Here is a 27,270-nt window from a genome sequence, read left to right on the forward strand (position 1 = left end):
GCCCCTTGCCCTTCCTTAGCGTGACCCACATGTCTCTCTCCCGTGGTTTTGGAGTGACCACCTCCCTATAACTCCTCTCTATGACCTCCTCACTCTCCCTGACCAGACAGAGGTCATCGAGCTGCTGCTCCAGGATCCTAATACGGTCCCTTAGGAGCCCCATCTCGATGCACCTGGTGCAGATGTGGACGTCTGGAGGGCCATCCGACACCATGACCTTCCACATCTGACATCCAGAACAGTACAGGAATATTATTAGGAATTATTAGCAATTAGGAATAGATTCCTAGAATTCCAAAATTCCAATCCCATTCCTAGCACACTTGACTCAAGACACTTCTTAAAATGAGGAAGGAGCTCACCATCTAACAAACTACTCAGCTGGCAGGCATCTCCTCAGCTCACGGTGCTTCATGCGTGATCAAAGACAATCTAGAGTAGACCGCAGTTGCAAATTGACGTTGGCTCATTAATCCAAGGGACTCACTCTTCCATTTTAGGCTCAATTTACACCACACTGCCCCACGAAAACAACCAGCGTAATCAAGGATCACTCGCTCTGTTTCCCCCTCTCATTCTCAAAGGCCATTTTCTTTTTCCCCCTCTCCCATTGGGCAGAAGATACAAAAGTTTGAAGGCACATAACACCAGATTCAACAAGAGCTTCTTCCTTACTATTGAATTGACCTCTCACAAGCTACGGATGTGACCCCAATCTTCTAATCTACCTTGTTGTGGCTCTTGCACCCCTTTTACCTGCAGTTTTGCTGTAGGTGTATCACTACACACTGCACTTTGTTTATTTTCTCTCTACACTACGTGTGGTACTTGTGAATGGTTTGATTGGACACAAGTATGATATGAAATGCCTTGATAGTATGCAAACAAAGTATTTCACTCTATCTCGATATATGTGACAATAATAAACCAATACCAAGGCCATTAATTTAATGTTGACTGCCATTAGCTGAACTGATATCCATTTGACAGCCATTAGCTGAACTGATATCCACCTTCCTTCAATACCAGGTTGAATTTTTCTACTCCGAAATTGCATATCCTGAGCTATACTCTGCGATGTGTGCACTCGCACCAGAGATGCTGCCTGACCCGCTGAGTTCCTCCAACACTTTATGAGTTGCTTAAGATTCCAGCAGTTTAGTTTAAAGATACAGGGTGGAAACAGGCCCATCAGCCCACCAAGTCCATGCCGTCCAGCGATCACCTGTACACTAGCTCTATCCTACGCACTGGGACAATTTACAGAAGTCAATTAAAGTGAGCTTTGGGCATATGTTCCATCCTCGGGATAAGAAAATGTAGGTTTTTATGAAAAGGTTATTGTTCCCTATTAACATTCTGAAACTCACAAGATCAAAATTCACAAGAAAATATTTTGCGATCCATTACCTGTTTATACTTCAAGTTTCACCCGGGTAAAGTAATCCCAACAATCCTTTGTCGAGGCACCAGTTATCTGTAAAGGATTAAATACAGAGTCGATAAGATAATGCTTTGCAATTGTTGTCAGTTTCAGTTGAATTAACACATTTAGACACATGAACATCAACATTCTTGATGAATGACAACTATTTGAAAAATGACCTTCCATCCATGCTGACTTGAACAATCTGCCCAACATGCGCCTGAAGTCCCGCAGACCCTTCTGGTCTTCCGTTAAATCCCTGGAAGATTTTGACTCCAAGACTGAGTGGCACAAAGCCTGGAAAGATGCCAACATCAACAACGGAAAGTTCATCACAGAATCCACAGTAAAACCACAGGGTTTTGACCTCCATCGCAAGCAATGGCTAACCCAGAACAGAATCTGCACCCTCCATGCAAGAACAGCCCAACACATGCATGTGGGGATTGACAGACAGCCCTGCTTGCAACTGCGGACACCTAGACCAGGCCATCCTACATATCATGAATGACTGTCCACTGAGGCCTGGGGGCATCAAAGCCATCCACCCAGTAACTGATGCTGTCCTGGCCTGGATGTCTACCCTTGATCTACAACTTTAGGCTGTGCACGCCATACACAAGAAGATTGTAAAAATTATTTTAAATGGAAAATGCGGGGCACACATAGGCCAGCAGGTTAGGCAGCATCTGTGGAGAGAGAAACTGAGTTAATGTTTTAGATCCTTTGTTTTTATTTGCAGAAAGTGGGGGTGGTGTGGATGAAGAGAACAAAAGGACTATCTGTGATATGGTGAGACCAAATGAGTTACCATGGCAGGTAGAAGAAAATTAAGCTTATTTGTGTTATCTATGCTATTACTAAAACTCTCATCTTGACTACTTCCGGTCTGCGTTGTATTTAAATTTGCGTAAAAACGGTACCCTATATCGCTAGGATTATTTGCCAGCTTACTCACCATTCTCCTCTGCTCCAAGCCACTACGTTTTGTTCCGAATTGTGGAAGATTACAAAAGTTATGAAGGTTTAACAAATCGTGAGATCAGCAGATTGGCCTTCTCGCCTGTCAGTCACCATGATGGTAATGCCCCTTCCGGCACCCGCTGGAGAATAAAGCCCCGGAGGCCGGACTGAGTCCATGAGCACATCCAGAAGCCGTCGAGAATAAAGCTGAAGCAGCAGAGTGTGCGTTGTGGTCCGCGGGCTGTGTTTCGGGGGGCTGTGAGGGCGACAGGCGCTGGGGACGGGAGCAGCTGAGTGAGTCCAGAGCCAGGTCCTGGAGCCAGGAATGCGGTCGGGGCCAGGAACAGGTGAGCCCACACACCCCCCTCTCCTTGCATTTATATCATTAATTACCTACTACCCTTGATATTTAGTGACTGTGCCATTGCCGAATACCCCAGCCTCAACACCTTGGGGACACTATTCAGCCAAAACCTCTCTGGACCAGCCTCACAATTACTGTGGCTAAGGAGCAGGTCAGAAACTGTATCCTGCAGTGATTGTCTCAACATTGAAAAGCCTTCCTGCCATCTATAAGGCACAAGGTAGGAGAGTAATGGGACAGTTTCCACTTGCCGGAATGAGTGAACCTCCAATGGCTGCCTATAAGCTCAGCACAATCCGGCTCCTCTGAGTGACACCCAAACATCCACTCCCTCCACCACCAGCACACCGTGGCTGCATTGTGCCCCATCCACAAAACACACTGCTGTTTCTTACCCAAGCTACTGCGCCTGCACCTCCCAAACTTACAACCACCACCAAGAAAGACAAGAGTCACAGGCGCAGGAAACACCACGAGCTGCAAGTTCCCCTCCAAGTTAACACTATCCCGGAATTGTTGGAATTACATTTGCTGTGCCTATCATCACTTGGCCCAAGTATTGAAACTCTCCCCAACAGCAGCAAAGGGACTGAACCCATTCAGGAAGGCATATCATCACCATCTTCTTAGAGATGGGTTTTAAATGCAGGCTTTGCCAGTGATACCCGGACCTTGAATGCATTTTAACGATCATTTCTCAGGTGTGCAGTACATACTAAAGAACTTTACAGCCAATTAACTATTTTTAAATGTAGTCACTTCCCTAATAATCAAATTCAAAGTCTCTCTCTCTCTCTCTCTCCCCTAGGGACAGTAAATTCCATTTAATCTTACGTGATTTATGACTTGTTTCTGCTTGGCCATCTCTTCTGTTCATTACAATTTCAAGCATTCGTTTCTTCAGATATTTCTGCCTTTGTTTATCTCTCCTTATCATTAAATTAACTGCAGAAAATAGGGCGTGAGAGAACCGCCCAAGATAGACCTCACCTCCTGCAATCTCAGGTCAGAACTCTGCTCTTTCTGCTTAACACATTACTCCGCCTTACCTCTCCCAGTTCATTCTCTTCTGTCTTCTCCAAAAACATTACTTACTAAATGCAATTTTTATCAGTTGCCTATTTGAATCTCTATATCCAGCCAGAAATATAAAATCTATCTCCACTTTTATTTCTCTTTCTTTACTAAATATTCTTCTCCAATCTCCAATCAGCCTTTGAGGAGCTGAATGGTCAAACTCTGCTCCTGACTTGTGGAGCTGTACTTTATCCGATTAAACACTGGCTTTAAAACCATGACAAATCCAATTAAAGTCTAACTTGGAATGATCCTCAATCTCTCACGACTCTGTTTCACTTTCCACGCACCTGTTGAATCTTTCGCTCCATAGATGCTGCCTCACCCGCTGAGTTTCTCCAGCATTTTTGTCTATCTGTTGAATACTTCCAGTGCTTTCTCTTAATGGCCCTCTGACTCCCTTCACTCTGCTGTGTTAATCCAGCATTGGCAGTTTGTTATTGAGGAGATTCAGTGTGTGCAGTGTTTTATCTCTCCGAGCAAGTGAGGGAAAATCACCAGACATTGATCGGAACATTCAAGGAATCCAACAACAAATGAAGTTCTTAACAGGCGTTCATTGAAAATTGAGGAACTGCAACAAGGAAAGCATTTAGCTCAGATCAAAGTTAAAGAAGAAACCCTTCAGGGCAACAGCTTAACACGCTTGAACGCTGCGTTCACTTATCAACACAAGACGTCATATTATAAAGAAAGTGGAAACTTGCGTCAGTGAAGGAGTTTGCATTGTCACGAGACACCCTCAAATCCTTGAAAGCTAACGTAAATCTCTGGGGCATGGCCATGCATATACCGGAGAAGTGGTAGCTTTTAATTTGCACAGCAAGCTCCCACAAAGAGTAATATGATCATGTATTACGATTGAGAATCAAACAAAACATCAGCAAGATTGCCCTTGCACATAAATTGATGTGTGAATTAGAAGCATCTTAGCCCCTCAAATTTGCATTGCCATTTAATAAGATCATCGTTGATCTGATTGTAAGCTGAGCTTCACATTTCCACCTACCCCCTGGTAACCTCACATCCAACTGCTCATCAAGAATCGATTGAACGCTTCTTAAAAATATTCAAAGACTGTTTTCAATGGTCATCATGCCAAAGATTCACCAGCTCATCCAAGCCAGTGGGACAGGCTCAGGTAGTCAGCATAGTTGAGTTGGGCCAAAGGGCCTGTTTCCATGCTGCATAGAGCTACGACTCTTGCTCTCCCACTGGAACACAGCAGGGAAGATTGGACAGGTTGTCTTTGCCATACCCAGCAGTGGGACCTGCCGGGATGCTCTGACTCTTGCGGTGGCTCACTGATGCCTATGGCAATGTGGAAATCTAACCCCCACTCACTAGTGGGAGAGTCTTGGACCGGAGTGCACAGCCTTAGAATAAAAGTACGTACCTTTAGGGGGACAACATGGAATTTTTTTAGTGGGATTGTGGTGAATCTGTGAAAATCATTGACACCAAGTCAATGTATATTTTTAAGGCAGAGATTGATAGATTCTTGATTAGTTTAGGTGTCGGGAGTAATGGGGAGATACCAGGAGAATAAGGTTTCAGAGGGCAAGATAGATCAGCCATGATTGAATGGCGGACATGACAATGGGCCGAATGGCTTAATTCTGCTCCTATAATTTATGAACTCCCATGCTCGGTGCCCTCAACACTCCTTAATCGGCTAGGCCCTTCCCAACCATCTACAGACCCCCAACCTCGCGACCCCTGCCTTTTTGGCAGTGGTGAATCTAACTTCCTTTGGAAAGTCTTTTCTGATTATAACCCCACAGCACTATCTTGAAGATTAGAGGAGACATCCTGATGCCCTGGCCAAATACATATTCCTCAACCAACATTACAACAGTAAAAATTTTAATCTGCATCCTGTTGTTGTTTGAGGGAGTGTCCTGCGGTCAAATTGGCTGCTTCCTATACCACAACAGTGACTACAAATCAAAAGTACTGCGTTGTCTATAAAGCAATTTGGATTTATGAAAAATGAAATATAAATACAAGTCTCTCACTGAAATGCAAATCAATTATTAACATTTACTGAATTATTAAATGGCAAATTGTAATATGAGAAATTCAAGAATTGCATTTATTTGATACAGTCTTTGAATATCAATGATAATGTCTTTAAGCACCCTTGGAATACCGTGCACAAATTTAGTCACCTCATTTAAGAAAGGATATTCTGGCCATGGAGACACTTTTGAGAAAGTTTACTAGATAATGGACACAGAAAGCGTGAAAGCCCTAGCAGGCTTAGGTTTAAAGTGAGGGGACAGATTTAATAGCAAGCTGAGGGGGCAACCTTTTCACACAGAGGATGTTACATATATAGAACAAGCTACCCAAGGAACTGATTGAGGCAGGTAGATTAAATAACAGCATTTAAAAGGCGTATAGGGAAAAACTGCAGATGCTGGTTTAAATCGAATGTAGACACAAAATGCTGGAGTAACTCAGCGGGTCAGGCAACATCTCTGGAGAGAAGGAATGAGTGACGTTTCAGGTCTGAAGAAGGGTCTCGACCCGAAACGTCACCCATTCCTTCTCTCCAGAGATGCTGCCTGACCCGCTAAGTTACTCCATCATTTTGTGTCTACCAGCATTTAAAAGACATTTGGATTGGTACAAGAATAGGAGACAATGAAAGGAATAAGGGCCAAATGTGGGCATATGGCGATTAGGTCGGGCATGCATGAGTTGGGCCGAAGGGCCTGCTTCCATGTTGTATGACACTATTGATTCCAGAATGAGATGTTTGTCTTATGAGGAGACAGTGAGGCTACACAAAATGAAGAATGAAAACTGATCTTGCTCACAACTATCAATAGGTGTGCCAGGATGTACATCAGGGTGGTACATTGGCACAGCTGGTAGAGCATCCACCTTGTGGCACCAGGGACCCAGATTCAATCCTAACCTCTGCTGCATTCACCTTGTGAGCATGTGAGGCTCTTCCAGGTGCTCCAGATTCCTCTCACATAATACAGACGTGCGGATCAGTATGTTAATTGGCTGTTGTAAATTGTTCCTCAAGTGAAAGTGATTGGTATAATGTAGGGGGTAATGATGAGCATGTGAGGAGTGAAACAAAGTGAAATTAGTGTAGAATGGGTCAAAGGAGTGATTTATGGGCGGTGCGGAACTTAATGGGCTATTTTTGTGCTGCACCTCTATGGGGAAATCTAGAACTGGATCTCGTGCATCTAGAACATCTAGTGCACACTTCACACACAGTGATGCATTAATTAATCATAGTTCTGTTATTATCCATTTGTTTCACAATTTTATATTCTCCCTGAAAACAGCTGCCCCTTTCTAAGTGCAGCAGTTTCCATGTTCTTCCCATAAAATTCCAGAGGGGATCATATCTGCCTTGAGGCACTCAAATAGACTCATTTTCCATGTGATCACAAACTTAATAATAATATCTGATCACAAACTCCTCTCGATTGGTCAGCTGGTTCAGGGTTTCCTATATTAATCTCATTACTTGATTTAATTGACTAAAACTCTTTAGACGTTCTTGGTCCAATCTGTTAGAGTCATCGAGTCTTACAATGTGGAAACAGGCCCTTCTGCCCAACTTGCTCACACCAGCCAACATGTCCCATCTGTCTGTGTTTGGCTCATTGCCCTCCAAACCTGTCCTATCCATGTACAGTACCTGTCTAAATGTTTGTTAAATGTTACGATAGTACTTGCCCCAACCATCTCCTCCAGCAGCTCATTCCATACATCCATCATCCTTTGTTACCATTCAGTTCCTGTTAAAACTTTCAGCCACACCTTAAACCAGTGTCCTCTGGGCTTCTCGATTTCCCTACTCTGGCAAGAGACTATGTGCGTTTACCCGATCTATTCCTCTCATGATTTTGTACATCTCTATAAGATTGGCTGCTTTCCTTCCCAGATCTCAGAACCCCTTCAGTTCTGAACTTAAGCACATCCTTGAATTCACTGTCCCCACCACTGACGACCATTTCTTCAGATGACAAGGTCTTCAACTCTGGAATTCCCTCCTTATACTTCTCTCTTTGTTCAGATGTTCCTTAAATAATGTCCCACTGGTGTCACCCATCCTACCACCACCCAGTTGCCAGATATTCTCAGATATGCCTTTGTTGGATTTATTCAATAAGAAATCTTATGGAAACAGGTAAACAATCGAAAGGGAGAGGGTCTGGGCAACATTCTGCAGGGACTTTAACTTGGGCTGCTCTAGACCAGATAATCAGCGAAAGAGAACTATATCCGACGTTGCTCCCTGAGAAATGGGGAAGGGGGAGACTAGTCTGCCCATTCTCCGTCATTTTTTTATATACAATACAATACAAAACAATAATATTTTATTAGTCAAGTATGTTTTGTAACTTTTGAGGAATTTTGTATATATGATTAATATCTCTGATATATAATGTTCATACATGGTTATTCACCAAGCCAAATGGTTAAAAAGGAAGCCAATCAATTAATCACAGTGGGCTCGCTAACCAACCTGACTGTTCTTTCCCACAGCCTTACAAATATTTTACCTTCATATTTATTTTATCGTCTATTTTTAAAGTTTATGCTGAATCTTCTTCTGCAGGCAGCTTGTCCCTTTATTAAGCTGACTACTTTCCATCATTAGCATAGCACGTAGAACATGGCACTGTGGTTAAGTTACAAGACTAGTTAACCAGAGGCCTGGACTGACAACCAGAGTTCAATTCTCAGTGGGGCAGCTGCAGGAATTTAGATTTAATAAATTATTTGGATCATTAAAAATTATTTCTGTGGTAACGAGGATTCCAAAACTACTATTTCACTGATAGCCACCACCTAACAGGAGAGCTGTTGATCATGCTGGAGAGAAAGTAGAGGAGATTTTTGAAGATGTAGTGAAAGCTGGAAAGCTGTAGCCATGAGGTGAAATTGTTTCTTTGGAACAGTGGAGATGTAAATGAAGTGCATAAAATAGTGAGGGGGACTTCAAGGGTATATAGAGCCTATTTCTGCTTGATAAGGATTGGAACAGTGGAGATGAAGAGGAGATGTAAATGAAGTGCATAAAATAGTGAGGGGGACTTCAAGGGTATATAGAGCCTATTTCTGATTGATAAGGGACCATACACCAGGGAGGGATTGATTTAAAGCAACTTTAACATTAGAAAGGAGTTGAGGGAACAGTTCTTGGAGAACCATGTCCACTAGGTGTACAGATTATGCCTGAAGGAGGGATTAGACTGAGTGGCTCTTTTTAACCACAAATAGACAAGTTGCCTCCAGTATTGTAAATGTTTAATCATCCTATGATTCAATGATTCAAGATCCCAACAACTTAATGTACGAAAAACACATTTTCTCATCTCTCTCTTTCAGTGACTGAACTTTCATCAAAATCATATGAGTTAGTCCTTACCAAATTAAAACTAATCTTTATTTTGAGTATCTTTGCTAGATCTCCCTTTAGCCTCTGCTCCAAGGAGAACAGCCCCCCATTTCTGAACACAGTTGATTTCCCATTCCTGGTATAAGGAATGAGGCCTAGTGCAAATTGGAGGAACAGCACCTCATATTTCGCTTGGGCAGCTTACACCCCAGCGGTATGAATATTGACTTCTCTAACTTCAAGTAACCCTTGCTTTCCCTCCACCCCCTCCCCTCCCTTCCTAGTTATCCGACCAGTCCGAATGTCCCCAATTATTTTTTTTCTCCGTTTACTTTGTTGTCAACTTCTTCCAGTGAACTATGAACTATTCTACATTTTCCTTGAGCTTCATCTCTTTTGATGTCTCATTTTTACACCTTACCCATCCTTATATATGTGTCTCCCTCTCCTCTGACTATCAGTCTGAAGAAGGGTCTCAACACGAAACGTCACCCATTCCTTCTATCCAGAGATGCCGCCTGTCCCACTGTGTTACTCCAGCATTTTGTGTCTATCCTGGTATCATTGAGTCAGTCTCACAACTGCGCTAGAGACTATATCCTTTGCAAGGTTATAGATTTATGGAGCATGTAAGTAAGCCATTCGGCCCACTCAGTCTGTGCTAATTACCAAGCACCCATTCCCCTAACTCTCAGTCTGAAGAAGGGTATCGACACGAACCATCACCAATTCTTTTTCTCCAGAGATGCTGTCTGACCCGCTGAGTTACTCCAGCAGTTTGCTTGGTGCTCTATCTTGATCCCATTTTAATTTCCCCACATTCCCAGATTCTACCACCCATCTACTCATTAACTGTAATTCACAGTAGCCAAATTAATCTATCAACCAGCATGTCTTCAGGACGTGTGTGGAAACTGGAGCATCTGGAGGAAAACTACAGTCAACCAGTGAGTGTGTAAACTCCACACAGACAACACCCGAGTCATGATCAAACGAGCACTGTGAAGCAGCAGCTCTACCAGCTGTGCCTCCCAAAGTGGCATTCTAACCGGGACTAACAAGAGAGTAATGCCCCTGTCCCACTTAGGAAACCTGAACGGAAACCTCTGGAGACTTTGTGCCCGCCCAAGGTTTCCGTGCGGTTCCCGGAGGTTTTTGTCAGTCTCCCTACCTGCTTCCACTACCTGCAACCTCCGGCAACCACCTGCAACCTCCGGGAACCGCACGGAAACCTTGGGTGGGGCACAAAGTCTCCAGAGGTTTCCGTTCAGCTTTCCTAAGTGGGACAGGGGCATTACAATCTTTCTGGTTATAACCACTTGGGCCCTGTTAATGTAACTAGTCATAACTTGCTATGCACAATGGGCACCTCTGATTAACATCATCGCTAACCCAGTACAATGCCGAAAGAGTGTTTGATTTATTGCAAATTTAGTTTACATCCTGTTAATGACTGACAATTATTTCTAATTCCACTAATGTTTCCTGCTGTGTTGCATCTGTGCATTACTTCATTCACAGAGCATCGCACAAGTGTGAAATGTTCTACTGAGGCCTGAAGATAAAATTAACTAGGTTAATGTTGTTTGTAGCCCAGTTCTGCTTACATAAAAAAAAGAATTCAAAAGTAAGAAAATTTCCATCGTTATTGTGACTTGTAATGTGCAACCAACATCATTATGTATAGTCAGCCCTGGGGCCTGTTCTTGCTTCTAATATAGATGGTCATGGGTAGAAGTTTCTCAACATAATCTTATGCACGCAATCTAAGTTGATGCTCCCAGTGCAGTATTGAGGGAGTGCTGCACTGTAGTTTATCAGGGTAAGATGTGAACAGTTTTAGACCATGTATATTTAGTTTAGTTTAGAGATACATTTTGGAAACAGGCCCTTCGGTCCACCAAGTCCATGCCGACCAGTGAACCCTGCACACTAACACTATCCTACACACACACTGGGGACAATTTCCAATTTTACCAAGCCAATTTGCCTACAAACCTGACTGCCTTTGAGGAAACCGGAGCTCCCGGGGAAAACTGACGCAGGTCACAGGGAGAATGGACAGACTGGGTACAAACAGCAACCAGTAGTCAGGATCAAACCCAGATCTCTGGCGCTGTAAGGCAGCAAGCCTACCGCTGCGCAAATGCCCATCTGAGTAAAGGATGTGCTGGCATTGGAGAAGGTCCACATGAGATTCACGAGAATGATCCATTAGATGATTGGGTTAACATACGATTAGCGTTTGGCGGCTCTGAGCCCGCACTCGTTGGAGTTTAGAAGGATGAGGGGTTATTTCATTGAAACTTACTGAATAGTGAAAGACTCGGATAGAGCGGCTGTGGAGAGGATGTTTCCAATAGTGGGAGAGTCCAGGACCTGAGGGCACAGCCTCAAAATAAAAGGATGTACCTTTAGAAAGGAGATGAGGAGGAATTTCTGTAGTCAAAGGGTGGTGAATCTATGAAATTGCCACAGATGGCTTTGGAAGTCATGTCATTGAGTAATTTTTGGTGTGAAGTTTCTGCATCATTTCCAACATTACAATAGTCACGAACAAGAAAATGCTGGCAACAGTCAGCAGGTCAAGCAGCATCTATGGAAAGAGACGAGTTAACATTCCAGTTTGAAGATCTTCAACCAGAAACATTAACTGTTTCTCTTTCCACAGATGCTACCTGACTGTTGTTTCAGTGTTCCAGTATCCGCAATTCTTTGCTTTTCATTTACAATCAATACAATACAATACAATCAGTTATATTCATCACATTGCACATAAAGTGCAAGTGAAATGAATTTGCCAGCAGCGGTACAATGAAAATAGAACACACAAAAACACAATAAAAATTTGACACAAACATCCACCACAGCATTCATCACTGCGTCCAGATATGCAGACAAGGTTAAAAAGTCCAGGTAAGTCCTGAAACAGTGCCTCCCCCACCAGAGACCGCGGCTTCATGTTGGTGTGGGCTCCAGGCCGGCGGTCGAAGATTTAAAGTTTGCGCCGCAGCCAGAAGCACCGCAGACTGCAGGGCCGGCAGACGAAGCTCCCCTCCAGGGATCCGCGGCAAGGGACCCCGCTCCTGATGGTAAGTCCACGCCGTGCCCGCGGTAGAAGTTGGCCGCGGGCTGGCAGTCGGAGCTTCTTCACCCCGGGTCCCCCATGAGGGATCCCAGGCTGCGGACGCCGCGCCGGCCGGAGCACTGCAGACCGCGGCCTCAGGCTGCCGCGGGGCAGCGAACAGAGAGCTCCCCTCCAGCGAGGGCTCGCCCGCTCCACGCCGAGAGTCCGCGCTGCACCCGCAGCTGAAGCCCCGGGCACGTCACAGGGAAAGGCCGCACCAATTCTTGCAGTTAGGCCACTGGGGAGGCGACATGGAAAAAGTCGCCTCTCCGTGGAGGAGGCGACCAAAACGGTTTCCCCCTTACACTCCCCCACACCACCCCCCATACAAGACACACAAAGAAACATTAAAAACATACCTTAAATCACACACAAAAAAAAAGTTGAAAAGACTAACATGCTGCATTCAGGATGATAAAGATGTAGCATGAAATAACGGTTGGTGGGGGCGCTGCGCTGAGTGAGCACAGTAGTGCAGCAATAGAGTTGCTGCCTTACAGTGCCAGTGACTTGGGCTCGATCCGGACTTCGGGTGCTGGCTGTAAGGAGTTTGTATGTTCTCCATGTGACCATGTGGGTTTTCTCCGGGTGCTCTTGGTTCCACCCAAATTCCAAAGATGTGCAGGTTTGTAGGTTGATTAGCTTCTGTTAAATTGTCCTTAATGTGTCGGATAGAACCAGTGCAAAGGTGATTGCTAGTCGGCACGGACTTGCTGTGGAGAGTGATCTTTAACTAACTACTTGATCACAAACTACCGCTTCATTGATTGGTTCTGAATTTACGCCTCTTTAAGGATGACTATGCTGTCTTCTTCAAGTGCTCTAGTTGAACAGAGGAGGGCATCCAAGGGGCAAAACCACAATGGTTATTAAGAGTTGAGGAGGATGAGGTAGATGAAAGACAGTGTGGTTGCTGAAAAGGCAAATAGACTCCTTGGCTTTCCTGCTCCAAATGCAGAGACCAAGATTCGATCTCGACCTCCGGTGCTGTCTGTGCAGTGTTTGGCATTCGCCCTGGGTCAACTCTGGGTGGGTTTCCTCTGAGTGCTCCAGTTTCCTCCCACATCCTGGAGACATGCCACTCGGTAGCTTAACTGGCTGCCCTAAATCACCTCTTATATAGGAGTCAAAGAATCAAATGGAAAGTTGCTGGGCAGTTGACAAAGAATACGTTTCAGAAGTACAGGAAAAGAAAGAGAAGGAGGATGGGACTGATGGAATTGTTCTGTTGGAAGTATGCTTAACCCCAGTGGGTCGAATGCCACCTACCCCCTTCTTCTGAAGAAGAGCCTCGATACGAAACATCACCCACTCCTTCTCTGACGTCTGAGGTCATCCTTCTCGGTCCCTCGGACTCAATCAAAATGATAGCAGGCAGCCTTGGAAGCCTTACCCCTCTACTCAAACCTCACGTCAAAAACCTCGGCGTGATATTTGACTCAGCACTGAAATTTGACAAACAAGTCAATGCCGTGGTATAAGCTAGCTTCTTTCAGCTTCGGACGATAGCTAAAATAAAACAATTCCTCCACTTTGATAACCTCGAAAAGATCATCCACACATTTATCTCCTCCCGCCTAGATTACTGCAACTCTCTTTACACAGGCATCAGCCAATCTTCCCTGTCCCACCTGCAACTGGTCCAAAAAGCCGCAGCGAGACTCCTGACGGGCACCCGAAAAAGGGACCATATCACCCCGATCCTGGCCTCTCTCCACTGGCTCCCTGTGCGGTTCCGTATACATTTCAAGACCCTCCTCTATGTCTACAAAGCCCTCAATGGGCTTGCCCCCTCCTACATTAATGGTCTTCTAACCCACCACTCCACCTTCAGGTCCCTCAGATCGGCCGACTTGGGGCTGCTGAATATCCCGCGGTCTAGGCATAAGCTTAGGGGCGACCGCGCCTTTGCGGTTGCAGCTCCTAGACTGTGGAACAGTATCCCATTTCCCATCAGGGCTGCCCCCTCCATCGACTCCTTTAAGTCAAGACTAAAATCTTATCTATACTCCCAAGCCTTTCCTGACGTCCAATGAGCGAGGGCTATATGTATATATGTATGTAGTTTGTTTGTTTATACTATTCTTATAACAAATGTAAAGCACTTTGGCCAACGAGAGTTGTTTTTTAAATGTGCTATATAAATAAATGTGACTTGACTTGACTTGTGACTTCTCTCCAGAGATGCTGCTTGTCCCAGAGTTACTCCAGCATTTTGTGTCCACTAGAGGGCATACGTTTGAGGTGATAGGGGAAAGATTTAGCAGGAACCTGAGGGACAACCTTTTCATACAGAGGGTGGAACGTATATAGAACAGCTGTCAGAAAAAGTGGTTGAGGCAGATATAAAATCATTTAAAAATATTTGAACTGGTATGTGGATACGAAAGGTTTAGAAGGATGGAGACCAAAAGTGGGTAAATGGTACTAGCTTAGATGGGGAATCTAGATCGGTAAGGCAGAAGGGCCTGTTTCCATGCTGTACTACTCTTTGATTCTGAGATAGGGTTTGAATGAGATGATGAGGGATGGGCAGTGGATTGCAGGGAACAATTGGACAGAGTGGCTCAGAGTAATAGAGCCACTCTATGACTGTGTGGCTCAGGAACAGGCCTTTCGGCCCACTTGGCCTGTGCTGATCATCAACCACCCATTTCGATTAATCCTATGCTTGTCAATTTTTTGTTATTGTCCCTGCATTCCCATCAATTCCCCCCAGATTCTACTTCCACTCACCTACACAATTGGGTCAATTAACTGTACTAACCTCCGTCTTTGGGGTGTAAGGAGAAACTGGAGCACCTCAAGGAGGTCCATGTGGTCAAAGGAAGTATGTGCAAACACCACACAGACAACACAGAGATCAGGATTAAACCTCGGCCTCTGGAACTGTGAGGCAATAACTTTATTTGCAACACGATTGTGCTGCCCAATGCCTTTATAGCACAATATATTCCCTGTAAATTGAGGAGCCTTGCCCAAGAAGAAAAGTTTTCATTTACATCAATTTATTTCCATGATGCCTTTAGCGTAGCAAAACTTGCCTCGAGAGCATTAAGAAACAACAGGCTAACTACCCTCCTAGCTTTAGTGTTCCATATTTCATGCTCTCTCTTGCTTCCATCAATAAACTATCGACTGGACAACTCTACCTACAACTTATCCCAGTGACAATCCTGGCTGCAACCTATCGGAGTTATACAGCACAGGAAGAGGCCATTCAGCCCACTATGACCATATGATATTCCCTCTATTTGTTTCTCCACCACACCCACTCATCAGCATAAAACCAGCTTGTTTTCTCCACCCGAATTCTGATGAACGGTTTTCAACTTTGAACATTATGTCTGTTTCTCTTTCCACAGATGCTGCCTGACCTGCAGAGTATTTTCAGCATTTTCAGTTTTTGTTTCCAACTTTCACTTTAGACCATGCACATGTGTCTGAGTCCAATAGATACGATACAATAGAACTTTATTTATCCCAGGAGGGAAATTGATCTGCCAAGTCATTAAAACACAAAATACATGAAATTAAAGTGATGAGTGGAAAGAATTGGAGATTTGCAAAGATTGGGGGGGGGGGGAGGGGAGCCAGCCTCAGTCTACCCCACGACAGAAGGGGAGGAGTTGTACAGTTTGATAGCCTCAGGGAAGAAGAATCTCCTGTGGTATTCTGTCCTGCATCTTGGTGGAACCAGTCTGTTGCTGAAGGTACTCCTCAGGTTGACCAGTGTGTCATGGAGGGGGTGAGCTGTATTGTCCAAGATGCTCTGCAGTTTGAGGAGCATCCTCCCCTCTGCCTCCCATGAATCCAATAGAAGTCTCAAACTGTAAGTTTAAAAAAAAATCTACAATACTCACCACAGCCAAGATCTCTGAATTCTTTAACACAAAGACTTCCTCTACTCCGCACCTCAGAACAGGTGGCGAGGGTGATACCGAGCGAGGTGTAACTGTGATAAAACAGTGTTACTGAGGCAGGGTGTGTGGCTCCCAGTCAAGGTAATTGTTAACCTTTCCACCAGGGCGGGGAATCCTTACATAACAATCCCTGATGTCATCTGGAAAACAGCACCTTTTGAGGTCAAACTGGTTATTATCAACCCAGGTGGCATTTCCCACACGCCACCACATTTGCAGGTGTTTAGTGAAAGCTCTGCGGATAAAGTGGTGATGACATCACAGGGTGGCAATCAAGAGGCCGCAGGTTCAAATCTCACCACTGCACCGTAAGGATTTTTAAATTCAGTATTTTTAATCATAGAAATTAGAAGCAAGAGTAGGCCTCTCAGCCCCTGGATTCTGCCCTGCTATTCATGCAGCCATGAAGTGACACAGCATGGAAACGGGCTCTTCGGCCCACCGGGTCCGTGTTCACCTTCAACCACTTATTTACACTGATCCTAGATTCAATTTTTATTCTCCCCGCATTCCCATCAACTTCTCCCAGATTCCATCCCTCACCTACACACTTGTGGCAATTTACAACAGCTAATTATCCTACTGACCCACGTATCTTTTTGGGATGTAGGAGGAAACTGGAGGACCCGAGGACACAAGTCGAACATGCAAACTGAGCACGAACAGCATCCGTGGTCAGGATTGAACTCAGGACTCCTATGCTGTGAGGCAGCAGCTCTATTCACTGCACTGTTATGCCACCAATTCAATGAAATCATTTCTTAACCTTAACTCTGCAAACCCGCCTACATCCAGTAACCTTTCCCTCTTCTGCTTATCAAGAATTCACCTGCCTCTGCTACAAAAAATACTCAAAAACTCTTCCACCATCCTTTGATGAAGGCGGTTCTATGAGAAAGTCCTCCCTTCATCTGTTTTAAATGGATGACCCTTATTTTTAAACATTGAACCCAGTCTTCGTATCTTTCCCCTTTCATTGCTATTCTCTCTGCCTCCTCCGCATCTATATCCCCTTCCCCCCATCTTCTTATTCCCCCTTATGCCCCCACTTTCTCTCTCTATATCTCTCCCCTTCTTCCTACCCACCCAGATCTCCCCCATCCCCACTCACCCTCTCTGTATCCCCTCTGCCTCCCTCCTCTCACTTGCTGCCCATCCTCTCGAAGACAATTTTATCTTTGCATGTTGAATACTGATATCTGATTAATACCACAATTAAATCACAATGTCTTCTAATAATACACAAGACTAATTGTGATTAATTTTTTGATCACTTGACAACCCTAATTACATTGAAAACGGGAGATAGGAGAAGGAATAGGCCATTTGGTTCTTCAAACCTCCTCAGCACTTAACAGGATCATGACTGATCAACCACCTCGACACTGTTCCTGCATTCACCCATCTCCCTTTCCCCTGGGTTTTCGCCGGGATCTCCGGTTTCCTCTCACACTCTAAAGACATACAGGTTTGTAGGTTAATTAGACAATAGACAATAGGTGCAGGAGTTGGCCATTCAGCCCTTCGAGCAAGCACCACCATTTAATGTGGTCATGGGTGATCATCCACAATCAGTACCCCGTTCCTGCCTTCTCGCCATATACCCTGACTCCGCTATTTTTAAGAGCCCTATCTAGCTCTCTCTTGAAAGTATCCAAATATTTCAAAGCTAAACTAAACTAAACAGAATAACTGTTTGATAAATGTGATTTTTTTTAAAGTAGGTATATTTTTCAATGCTGCTGCAGGGATGCTGCAGCATTGAAAAATATACCCGCTTTTAAAAAAAATTACATTGATTGAGTTCTGTTTAGTTTCGAAATATTTGAACAGCACAGGCCCTTTCAGCCTGCGTTGACCAGCGATACCCGCACATTAACACCATCCCACACACATTAGGGACAAATTACAATTAACCAAGCCAATTAACCTACGAACCTGCAGGTCTTTAGAGTGTGGGAGGAAAGCAGAGATCCCGGAGAAAACCCACACAGGTCACGGGGAGAACGTACAAACACTGTATAGACACGCACCCATAGTCATGGAGTGTAAATGGAGGAGTAGATTAGTGGGTGGGGAGGCAGGTTTGTACGATGGGAAAGAAATTCACTTTGGGAAAGAGTTCCATTGGCCCACCTTTTTCTAGGTGAAGAAATGTCTCCTCATCCTGTTTCTGAATGATATACCCTACAACCTGAAGCTACAACCCTTGATTCTGGATAATCCACCAACCGGGAACATCTTCCCTCGCTGACGAAAGGTCCCGACCCAAAACGTCACCTATCCATATTCTCCAGGGATGCTGCCTGACCCGCTGAGTTACCCTAGTATTTTGTGTCTTTCCTTGGTAAACCAGCATCTGCAGTTCTTTGTTTCTACATCTTCCCTACATCTGTGTAGGAAAGAACTGCAGATGCTGGTTTAAATCAAAGGTAGACACAAATAGCTGGAGTAACTCAGCGGGACAGGCAGCATCTCTGGAGAGAAGGAATGGGTGACGTGACGCTTTGGGTCGAGACCCTTCTTCAGACTATATCTAATCTGACTGATCCTGTTCAAAAAAGGACAAACTGTGTCACCGCTGGTCGAACTTGTCCCTCACAACTACAGTGACCCAGGTTCGAAGCTGACTCCAGATGCTGTTGGTGTGGAGTTTACGTGTGCTCCCTGTGACCATGTGGGTCTTCCTCAAATGCTCCACTTTCCTCCCACATGCCAGACATGCGGATTGATAGGTTAGTTGGATGCTGTAAATTGTCCCTTAGTGGTAGATTCTGAGAAGGGTTGGTGGAAAACAAGAATATAAGGTGTTGTAAGGAAGCTTAGTTACATTACACTGCAGTGCTTTAAATAGAAACTTGCAAAAAGTGGTGGACATTGCTCGGTTTATTATGGGTACTGACCTGCCCACTATGGAAGGGATCTATAGGAATCCCTGCCTAAAGGCGACAGATAATATCATTAATGGGCCACCTTCTCATCTCGTTGCTACCATTAGGGATAAAAGTGCAAGTGCTTGAGAACTGGTACCTCTAAGTTCAAGAACAGCTTCTTCCCATCAACTATCATGCTCTTGAACCACACTGCACAGTCCTAACCACAACCCTACTTCAGTGCCAAACTACTATAAACCTTGCAGAAACAAGGAATGGGAGATGCTGGTTAATACACAAAAGGACACAAAGTGTCAGAGTAACTCAGGCAAGGTCAGGCAACATCTCTGGAGAACATGAATAGGTGACATTTCAGGTCACCACGGACCCTGAAGAAGGGTCTTGACCCAAAACATCACCTATCCATGTTCTCCAGAGTTGCTGCCTGGCCTGTTGAGTTACTCCAGCACTTTATGTCCTATTATGGACCCTGTTTAACGTTGCAGTATGTACTTTGGCGTGCACTGCTATGGTCTGGTTACCCAACATAACTGATCATTTATTGTATTATTATTTATTGTATTTTTGGTTGTTGTGTTTGAGAACTTTAGAGTTCTCTGCAGCAAGTACGAATTTCATTGTTCCATTTCCGGTGCCTATGACAATAAAAAATTCTTCACATGGTGACTTAATCTCTTGGGTATTGTCATAAGTGACAGCAAAAGCAGGTTTGACTGAAAATAACAATTACAATTAAACTCTTGACTTGACTCTTGGCTTGAATCATTATTGAAACATGCAACAGGGGTGTGCTGCAATATTTTATTGCATTCATCAATTTTACAGTATATTTACATATTTTCAAGCCCCAGCTGACTGTAGGGTGCTCTTGTTTATCTTAGACTAAAAAAACAGATTAGCAGGAACAGAAAGAGAAAAGCATAATAATAATAATCACATTTTCACTCCATCTGTAGAGCACTGGAATGTCTGCTTTTGGGCAGCTTCATCCAATAAACAATGTCATGTTAACCCATGATGAGGTAACAAGGCAGGTGACCAAAACATTTGGACAAAAACATGGCGTGGAAGGAGACATACAGAAGAAACCAAGAATCTGAAGAGTTTAGGAAGAAGATTCCAGATCTTGGATCTCCAGAGGCTCGGTGGTGCTTTGGTAGAATTGCTGCCTTACAGCGCTAGAAACCCGGGTTCGATCCTGACTATGGATGCTGCCTGTACGGAGTTTGTACATTCTCCCCGTGACCTGCGTGGGATTTCTCTGAGAGCTCCGGGTTCCCTCCCACACTCCAAAGACGTACAGCATTGTAGGATAATTGGCTTGGTAAAATTGTAAATTGTCCCTAGTGTGTGTGAGATGGTGTTAAGGTGCGGGGATCGCTGGTCGGCACTGACCTGGTGGGACCGCAGGGCCTGTTTCCTGCACTAAACTAAAGGCTGCACAATTTCTTTACAACACAGGAGCCCAAACCAACTCACCAAGCTCTCTACTTTCCTCTAGTTTTCCCTAATATCTATTGTATGGTCCACATTCTCATCAATTCCCTCTAGATTCTTACTACTCACTAAGGGGAGATTATCGTGCTCATTCAACCTACCAATCCCCGTGTCTTTGGGATGTGGGATGGGGACGGTTCAAAGCACCCAAGGGAAACCCACGCAGTCCCAGGGAGAACGTGCCAACTCCACTCTGACAGCATTAGAAGTCAGGATCGATCCCGTAGTTGCTCTACTAGCTGTGCCACGGTGCTGTCTCTTGAACTATTAAAGTAACGCATTACTGAGGCCAGAATTATAGGGATGGAGGACATCAGTGAGGGTTATAGGGCTGGAAGTGTTTCTACAGGGAGAGTGGGATTTTAAAACAATTTTAATATCGAGGTACACTTCAGTGTCGGGATGCTGTTTCATCTTCTACATTCCAAGCTCTTCCTCTATTATGTATAAATTTGTTTAAAGTACACCTGCTGGTGACGTGAAGTAAGCAACAGCCAACTTAACAGATGGGTGATTGGGGGAAGGTTGCTTTCCAAAGGGAAATCAACATTTTCTTCCTCACACACATAGACACATTCACACAATGGCACTTGTATACGCACGCACAGACACACACATAGCTATGCAGACATAAACACAGCATGTACACACAAATGCAGACACAGACACACACACAAGCACATTCACACAAAAGTACATGTATATGCACACACCATCACACATGGACACAAACACACGTGCACTTGCACACATACAGAGCACAAGCAGTCACAGACATGAACACACGTGACATACAAACAGCATGTACGCATAGCCACACACAAGTACACACAGACAGATACACACTTAGACACTAACACGCACACACACACACAGATGTTCATGGGCGCACGCATGACAGATACACACATGTACAAACACACATGAGCACACACACACACACACACACACACAAACAAACAGAGACACGGAGACCAGAGCACTTCATACTGCCACAGGCCAACAAGACTGTTGAGTCCAGTCAACTTTACACACATGGTCTTTACGGAACACCCGTCTTCAGTACTGTTCCATATCTGAACTCACTGAGCGGAGGGGAGGAGGGGAGGGAAGGAATGTTGGTCGACTTGCTGAGGGGCGGCGCCGGTGAATTGTGATGATTTTACTTCTTAAGAATAGCAATGTGGGGATGAAGCATCGAATCAACAAGACAGATGACGGAGCGTGGGCAGAGGGTCACTGCGAACTGCAGAAAGGAGACGAGCTATTAACAGACTAAAGATGGACACGGTTGTGGGCAAGTTGGGTCGAAGGGCCTGTTTCCACACTGTATCACTCTATGACTCTATGACAAAACGCTGGAGTAACTCAGCAGGTCAGGCAAGCAGTATCGGTGGAGAAAATGAATGCGTGACGTTTTCAGGTCGGGAGCCTTTCCCCAGCTTTCTTTGATGGGCCAAATGGCCGAATTCTGCTCCTGGAACTTATGAATTTATAAACCAGCATATGCAGTTCCTTGATATTACCTATTAAAAGACGGAACTCGCTTGTCAAACAAAGGCTGTCCCGTCACCGTTCATGTCCCGGTGCTGCCAGAGTTGACGTCTGTGGTAGATTTGTGTAGGAAGGAACTGCAGATGCTGCTTTAAACCGAAGATAAACACAACAAGCTGGAGTAACAAAGCGGGGCAGGCGGCATCTCTGGAGAGAAGGAATGGGTGACGTTTCGGGTGGAGGAGAAGGTGTCATCGGGTCTGAAGAAGGGTCTCGACCCGAAACGTCACCCATTCCTTCTCTCCTGTCGCATTGAATTACTCCAGCTTTTTGTGTCTACCTGTGGTAGATTTGTTCGTTCCTGTAATTAGATGCTTCTCAAAGCCCAGGGGTTGCCTCGGCTAACGAGCGACGCCACATGATGTGAAGGAGGTTGGCCCTCGCTGTGTATAAAAGCAGCAAACCTTAAGAAAACACTCCATGGTTCCAACACAAACCTCCTGCGGCTGGACACACAGTGAGCCTGTTTCACGAGATCGGGAGCTTTGTAACGTGTGACACACAGAGTGGATTATAGCCAGTGGGTAGCACTCACACCTTGAGTCACAGGATGATGGGTTCAAGTTGCACTCCTGGGAAATGAGCGTGAATCCTATGCTTTTAAACGCCCCTGCAATACAGAAAGATTGCGTGCCGCATTATCGGGAGATGACAAATCAAGCCACCATCGGCTCTGCAAAAGGGATTGATAAAGGTCTATGGCATATCTGTAAAATAATTATTAATAGTGCCCTGGATAATATAATGGTGAAGATCAACACAAAATGCTGGAGTAACTTAGCGAATCAGGCACCAATATTATGGTGTTCAAAAGGGAACTGCAGATGCTGGAATATCGAAGGTACACAAAATTGCTGGGGAAACTCAGCGGGTGCAGCAGCATCTATGGAGCGAAGGAAATAGGCTGGCTTCGCTCCATAGATGCTGCTGCACCCGCTGAGTTTCCCCAGCAATTTTGTGTACCACCAATTTTATGGTGTCCTGCACAACCCGGCACATGCCTTTTACTTGCTGCAGAAGGTACAGCAACATGAAGCCCTGCATCACCAGGTGCAGGGACAGAGATACTTTAATCCTACCTTAACAACAGAAAACTGGACACCACCTCTTTCACTACCATGGACATTTCTAATTGTTTATTTTTGCACAATGTCTTGTTTTTTACACAGCATTTTCTTTTCACTGCTTTGTAAAATTCATGTTTTTGTGTGCCTCTGTCTATTTAAATGCAATGTTGCTAAAGCAAGATTTTCATTGTACATGCACTTCACCGTACTTGGGCATTTGACAATAAATTCAACATGAGTTATAATGTGTAATAGTTGAAAGTACAAACACTTCAGTTATTTTTTGTGCTTACCTACCTAACCTTTGGACTTTTAACCTGTGCTACTCTCTACAGTTTAAGGAATCGAGTGGTGCAGCGGTAGAATTGCTGCCTTACAGCACCAGATACCAGGGTTCGATCCTGACCAGAGGTGCGGTCTGTACAGTGTTTGTACATTCTCCCTGTGACTGCGTGAGTTTTCTTTGGGTGCTCCGGTTTCTTCCCACACTCCAACTATGTACAGGTTTGTAGGTTAATTGGCTTCAGTAAAATTGTAATTTGTCCCTAGGTTCACAAAAAAGCTGGAGAAACTCAGTGGGTGCAGCAGCATCTATGGAGTGAAGGAAATAGGCAACGTTTCGGGCCGAAACCCTTCTTCAGACCCTAGTGTGTAGGAGAGTGCTAGTACAGGGTGATCGTGGGTCGGCATGGACCCGGTGGTCCGAAGGGCCTAATCCCATGCTGTAACTCTAAAGTAAAGGATATGGAATACAACATCCGGAGATCCAAACTAGGGACTCAGTTTGACGCACCAGTTCGCATTATCAGAGAGGCTGGCCTGTCTTTAGTCTAACTCCTTTCTCACATGTAACATCCAAGTGGAGTATTATCTAAAGTCCTGGCCCATGTTTGTTCCTCAATAACAGACCAGTATTGTGGGTGTTTGCTTTCAAATGTTGCCGTGAAAGAATGCCTTCATACAGGAAAAAGAAGGAACATTGATCTTTATCGTAAAGAGAAATGTTGTATAAAATTAATGAATGAAAATAAAAAACAGCAGTTGCTGGAAATCTGAAACAAAATGCTGGAAATACTTTGCAGGTCAGGAAGTATTTGTGGGGAGAGAAATGGTTTCTCTAGTTTCCAGTTTGGATGAAAGGTCTTAAACTGGAAACATTAACAGTTACTCTTTTCACAGAATCTGCCTGAATGGCTGAGTGTTTCCATAGTTTGCTGTTTTCATTTTAAAATTGGGGCATTCTTGCTACAATTGCATAATAGGTGAATAAGGACCCATTTCTCACTGCCTTTTTGACCACCTAATTGGGGTGATTTTATACATGTATACAATAGCGTGAGAGGAATAGATCAGGTAAACACACTGCCCATTCTCTTACCCAGTGTAGGGGAATTGAGAACCCAGAGGACATAGGTTTAAGATGAGGGAGGAAAAATTTAATAGGAACCTGAGGGGTAACTTTTTTACACAAATGGTGGTAGGTATCTGGAACTAGCTGCCAGAGGAAGTAGTTGAGGCAGGTACGATAACAACGTTTAAGAAACATTTAGACAGGTAAATGGATAGGATAGATTTAGAGGGTTATGGGCCAAACACAGGCAGGTGGGACTAGTGTGGATGGGACATGATGGTCGATGCAGGCAAGTTGGGCCAATGGGCTTGTTTCCATGCTGCATGTATGGCTATGATTATAATTAAGCTGTTTGTTACATTTAAGGATATGTAGATATATGCTCCGGTAGATGTCTGTTCCTCCCTGCGCTTCTTGATATTCTCCTGTTTACTCAACAGGCTGGCTCCGGGTTAGAAATGCTCGACTCATAGACAACTCTGCATACATTCAAGCGCTCGTGAAATTAATAAATTTAATTCTGACGTACACATGTATCCCATGAACAGCAGAACTAGTTTCCTCTCTGTCTTCACTTTTTATTAAGTGTTTGTTCTTAGCAACGTCTGTGCTTTTGATGCTATTAATTACAGTACGATGGAGGTCTGGTTACCATATGAAGAGTATTTAGTTGTCATACATGAACCAGGAACGGAACAGTTAAAGTCTTACTTACTGCAGCTTCACAGGCATGGTGACACAACAACCAAATATACAACAAACAATAAATTGTCAGTAAAACTAGGTAGGTAGACAATGGATAACGTGCAAAACAAAGCTTTTCAATCAGAACAGATAATACTATACATACATACAATCATGTCAAATTCAAGTACAACAGGTAGAGCAAAGGGGAAGATCCAGAGAGAGGGCAGAGTATAGTTCTCAGCATCGTAGCGCAACAGTTCCATAGACAAAGTTCAATGCCTGCAATGGGGTAGAGGTGAAGGGAACAGTATCCCAGCCTATGGTAGGACCATTCAGAAGCCTGGTAACGGAGGCTGTTCCCGAGTCCGGTGGTGTACGATTAATCAACGGCTTCCAGGACAAACCTTGCGTGTGACTTTGTTATTCCATCACCAGCTGTCCTGGCCTGGTAGACACTCCATAAACCACCGCCTTGTCACTAAGATGGACAAAAGGAATCTCTGTCTGTCTGTCTGTCTGTCTGTCTGTCTGTCTGTCTGTCTGTCTGTCTGTCTGTCTGTCTGTCTGTCTGTCTGTCTGTCTCTCTCTCTCTCTCTCTCTCACACATAATCCAAGGAGACCTCCCTCCATCCGCCAACCTTAATCTATGAGGTCCAGCTCTCCCAACCCATCTCCACCACCCTGCCCAGCAAGGCTATTGTTTAATTGCTGCCATATCTGTGTATTACCGGTGTAGAAGCTGATCTGTCAATGAGTGAACGTATCTGCCTGGTGGTTAACACCACACCATTGCTCCCTCAAAATAACACCACTGTTTGTGCATAAGACGCAGAGGCACCAGTACTTCACTTGTTCATTTGCATCGTATTTCAGTTTCAAGACTAATCCTTTATCTGTCAGAGATTTGCATTTTGTGGGTGGAGTGAGGGACGCTATTACAGGTGGGCGTCAGAGGAGATGACTGGTGTCACGTTAGGTTACTCAGGTAGGTGGCAGAAAGCAAGACCTGTATTCCGGTAGCACCCATCACCTCCTCAGGACACCTCACCACATTTCCCAGACAACCAAGTGTAACTGCGGAACGCGGCGGGAATTATTTCCACAAAAGAGCACCAAAGCTAGGAAATAAAAGGAATTACTGATGCCGGTTTCCAACACGGATACACAAAATGCTGGAGTAACCCATAACCTGTAATGGTGATGATGGATGAGAACTCTGAAGCCAAACCTGGACTCTTCTGAGATTGACCCCCAAGTTCTAGATTGAGACCTGGATAGTGCTTCCAGTTCTAGATGACAGTGACCCAATTCTAGACCACCCTGAAATAATGCTTCTAGTTCTAGGCTCCCTCAACACTATCCATAATACTAGATGCCCCTGTGATTTAACCCACTTCTAGACACCCCGGAGACGATGCCACCAGTTCTAGACTCCTCCCAAGTCTAAGATCCAATTCTAGACCCTCCCAAGGGGTTGCATCCAGTTCTAGATACCCCTGACACTGTCCCTCCAGTTCTGGACTGTCCTGAAATGATACATTCAGTTCTAGACCCTCCAGAGACTGCCTGGCCTCCACTCTGCCCCAATCCTAGGCTCTCTTGAGATTGGGCTCCATTGTATTGGACACTTCTACCCAGATGAAGAGCCTCTCAACATCTCCCCTGAGCACCCCACGCTGCTCTTGTACAGCCACAAAGGGCTTTCAAACCTGCAAAATTATCCCCTGCAAAAATGCATTGAGTAGAATTTAAATCACAGAAGCATTGGCACAGGGCAATGTTTACACTCAGCACGAGGCGACTCTGCAGGCACCGGGCAGATTCTGGGATAAATCCTGGGCATCGAAGGCTGCCAACTGAACAGAGATGGGCAGGGGTTAGCAATGGGGTGGGTGGAGCTATTGGGGAGGCAGTGGTTGAAAATACTGGAGAGCCCTCCTGTAAAAGTAGATAGCCCGAG

The 27,270-nt window shown here is 44.6% G+C and overlaps 1 protein-coding gene across 7 annotated transcripts in view; it reads right to left on the reverse strand.

Moving 5' to 3' along the window:
- The window catches only part of hivep2 (HIVEP zinc finger 2), a 241,941-nt gene that overhangs the window by 26,256 nt on the left and 188,415 nt on the right, over positions 1–27,270 (reverse strand). For 6 of the 7 annotated variants that reach the window (XM_033026034.1, XM_033026035.1, XM_033026037.1 and 3 more), the window contains one exon: positions 1,411–1,477. The gene's annotated coding sequence lies outside the window, so the exon portion shown is untranslated. Of the gene's footprint in view, positions 1–1,410; positions 1,478–16,200; positions 16,380–27,270 lie in introns of those variants that run through there. The other variant, XM_033026038.1, reaches the window with a different exon arrangement.

Source organism: Amblyraja radiata, chromosome 8 (assembly GCF_010909765.2).
Source record: "Amblyraja radiata isolate CabotCenter1 chromosome 8, sAmbRad1.1.pri, whole genome shotgun sequence".
NCBI lineage: Eukaryota > Metazoa > Chordata > Chondrichthyes > Rajiformes > Rajidae > Amblyraja > Amblyraja radiata.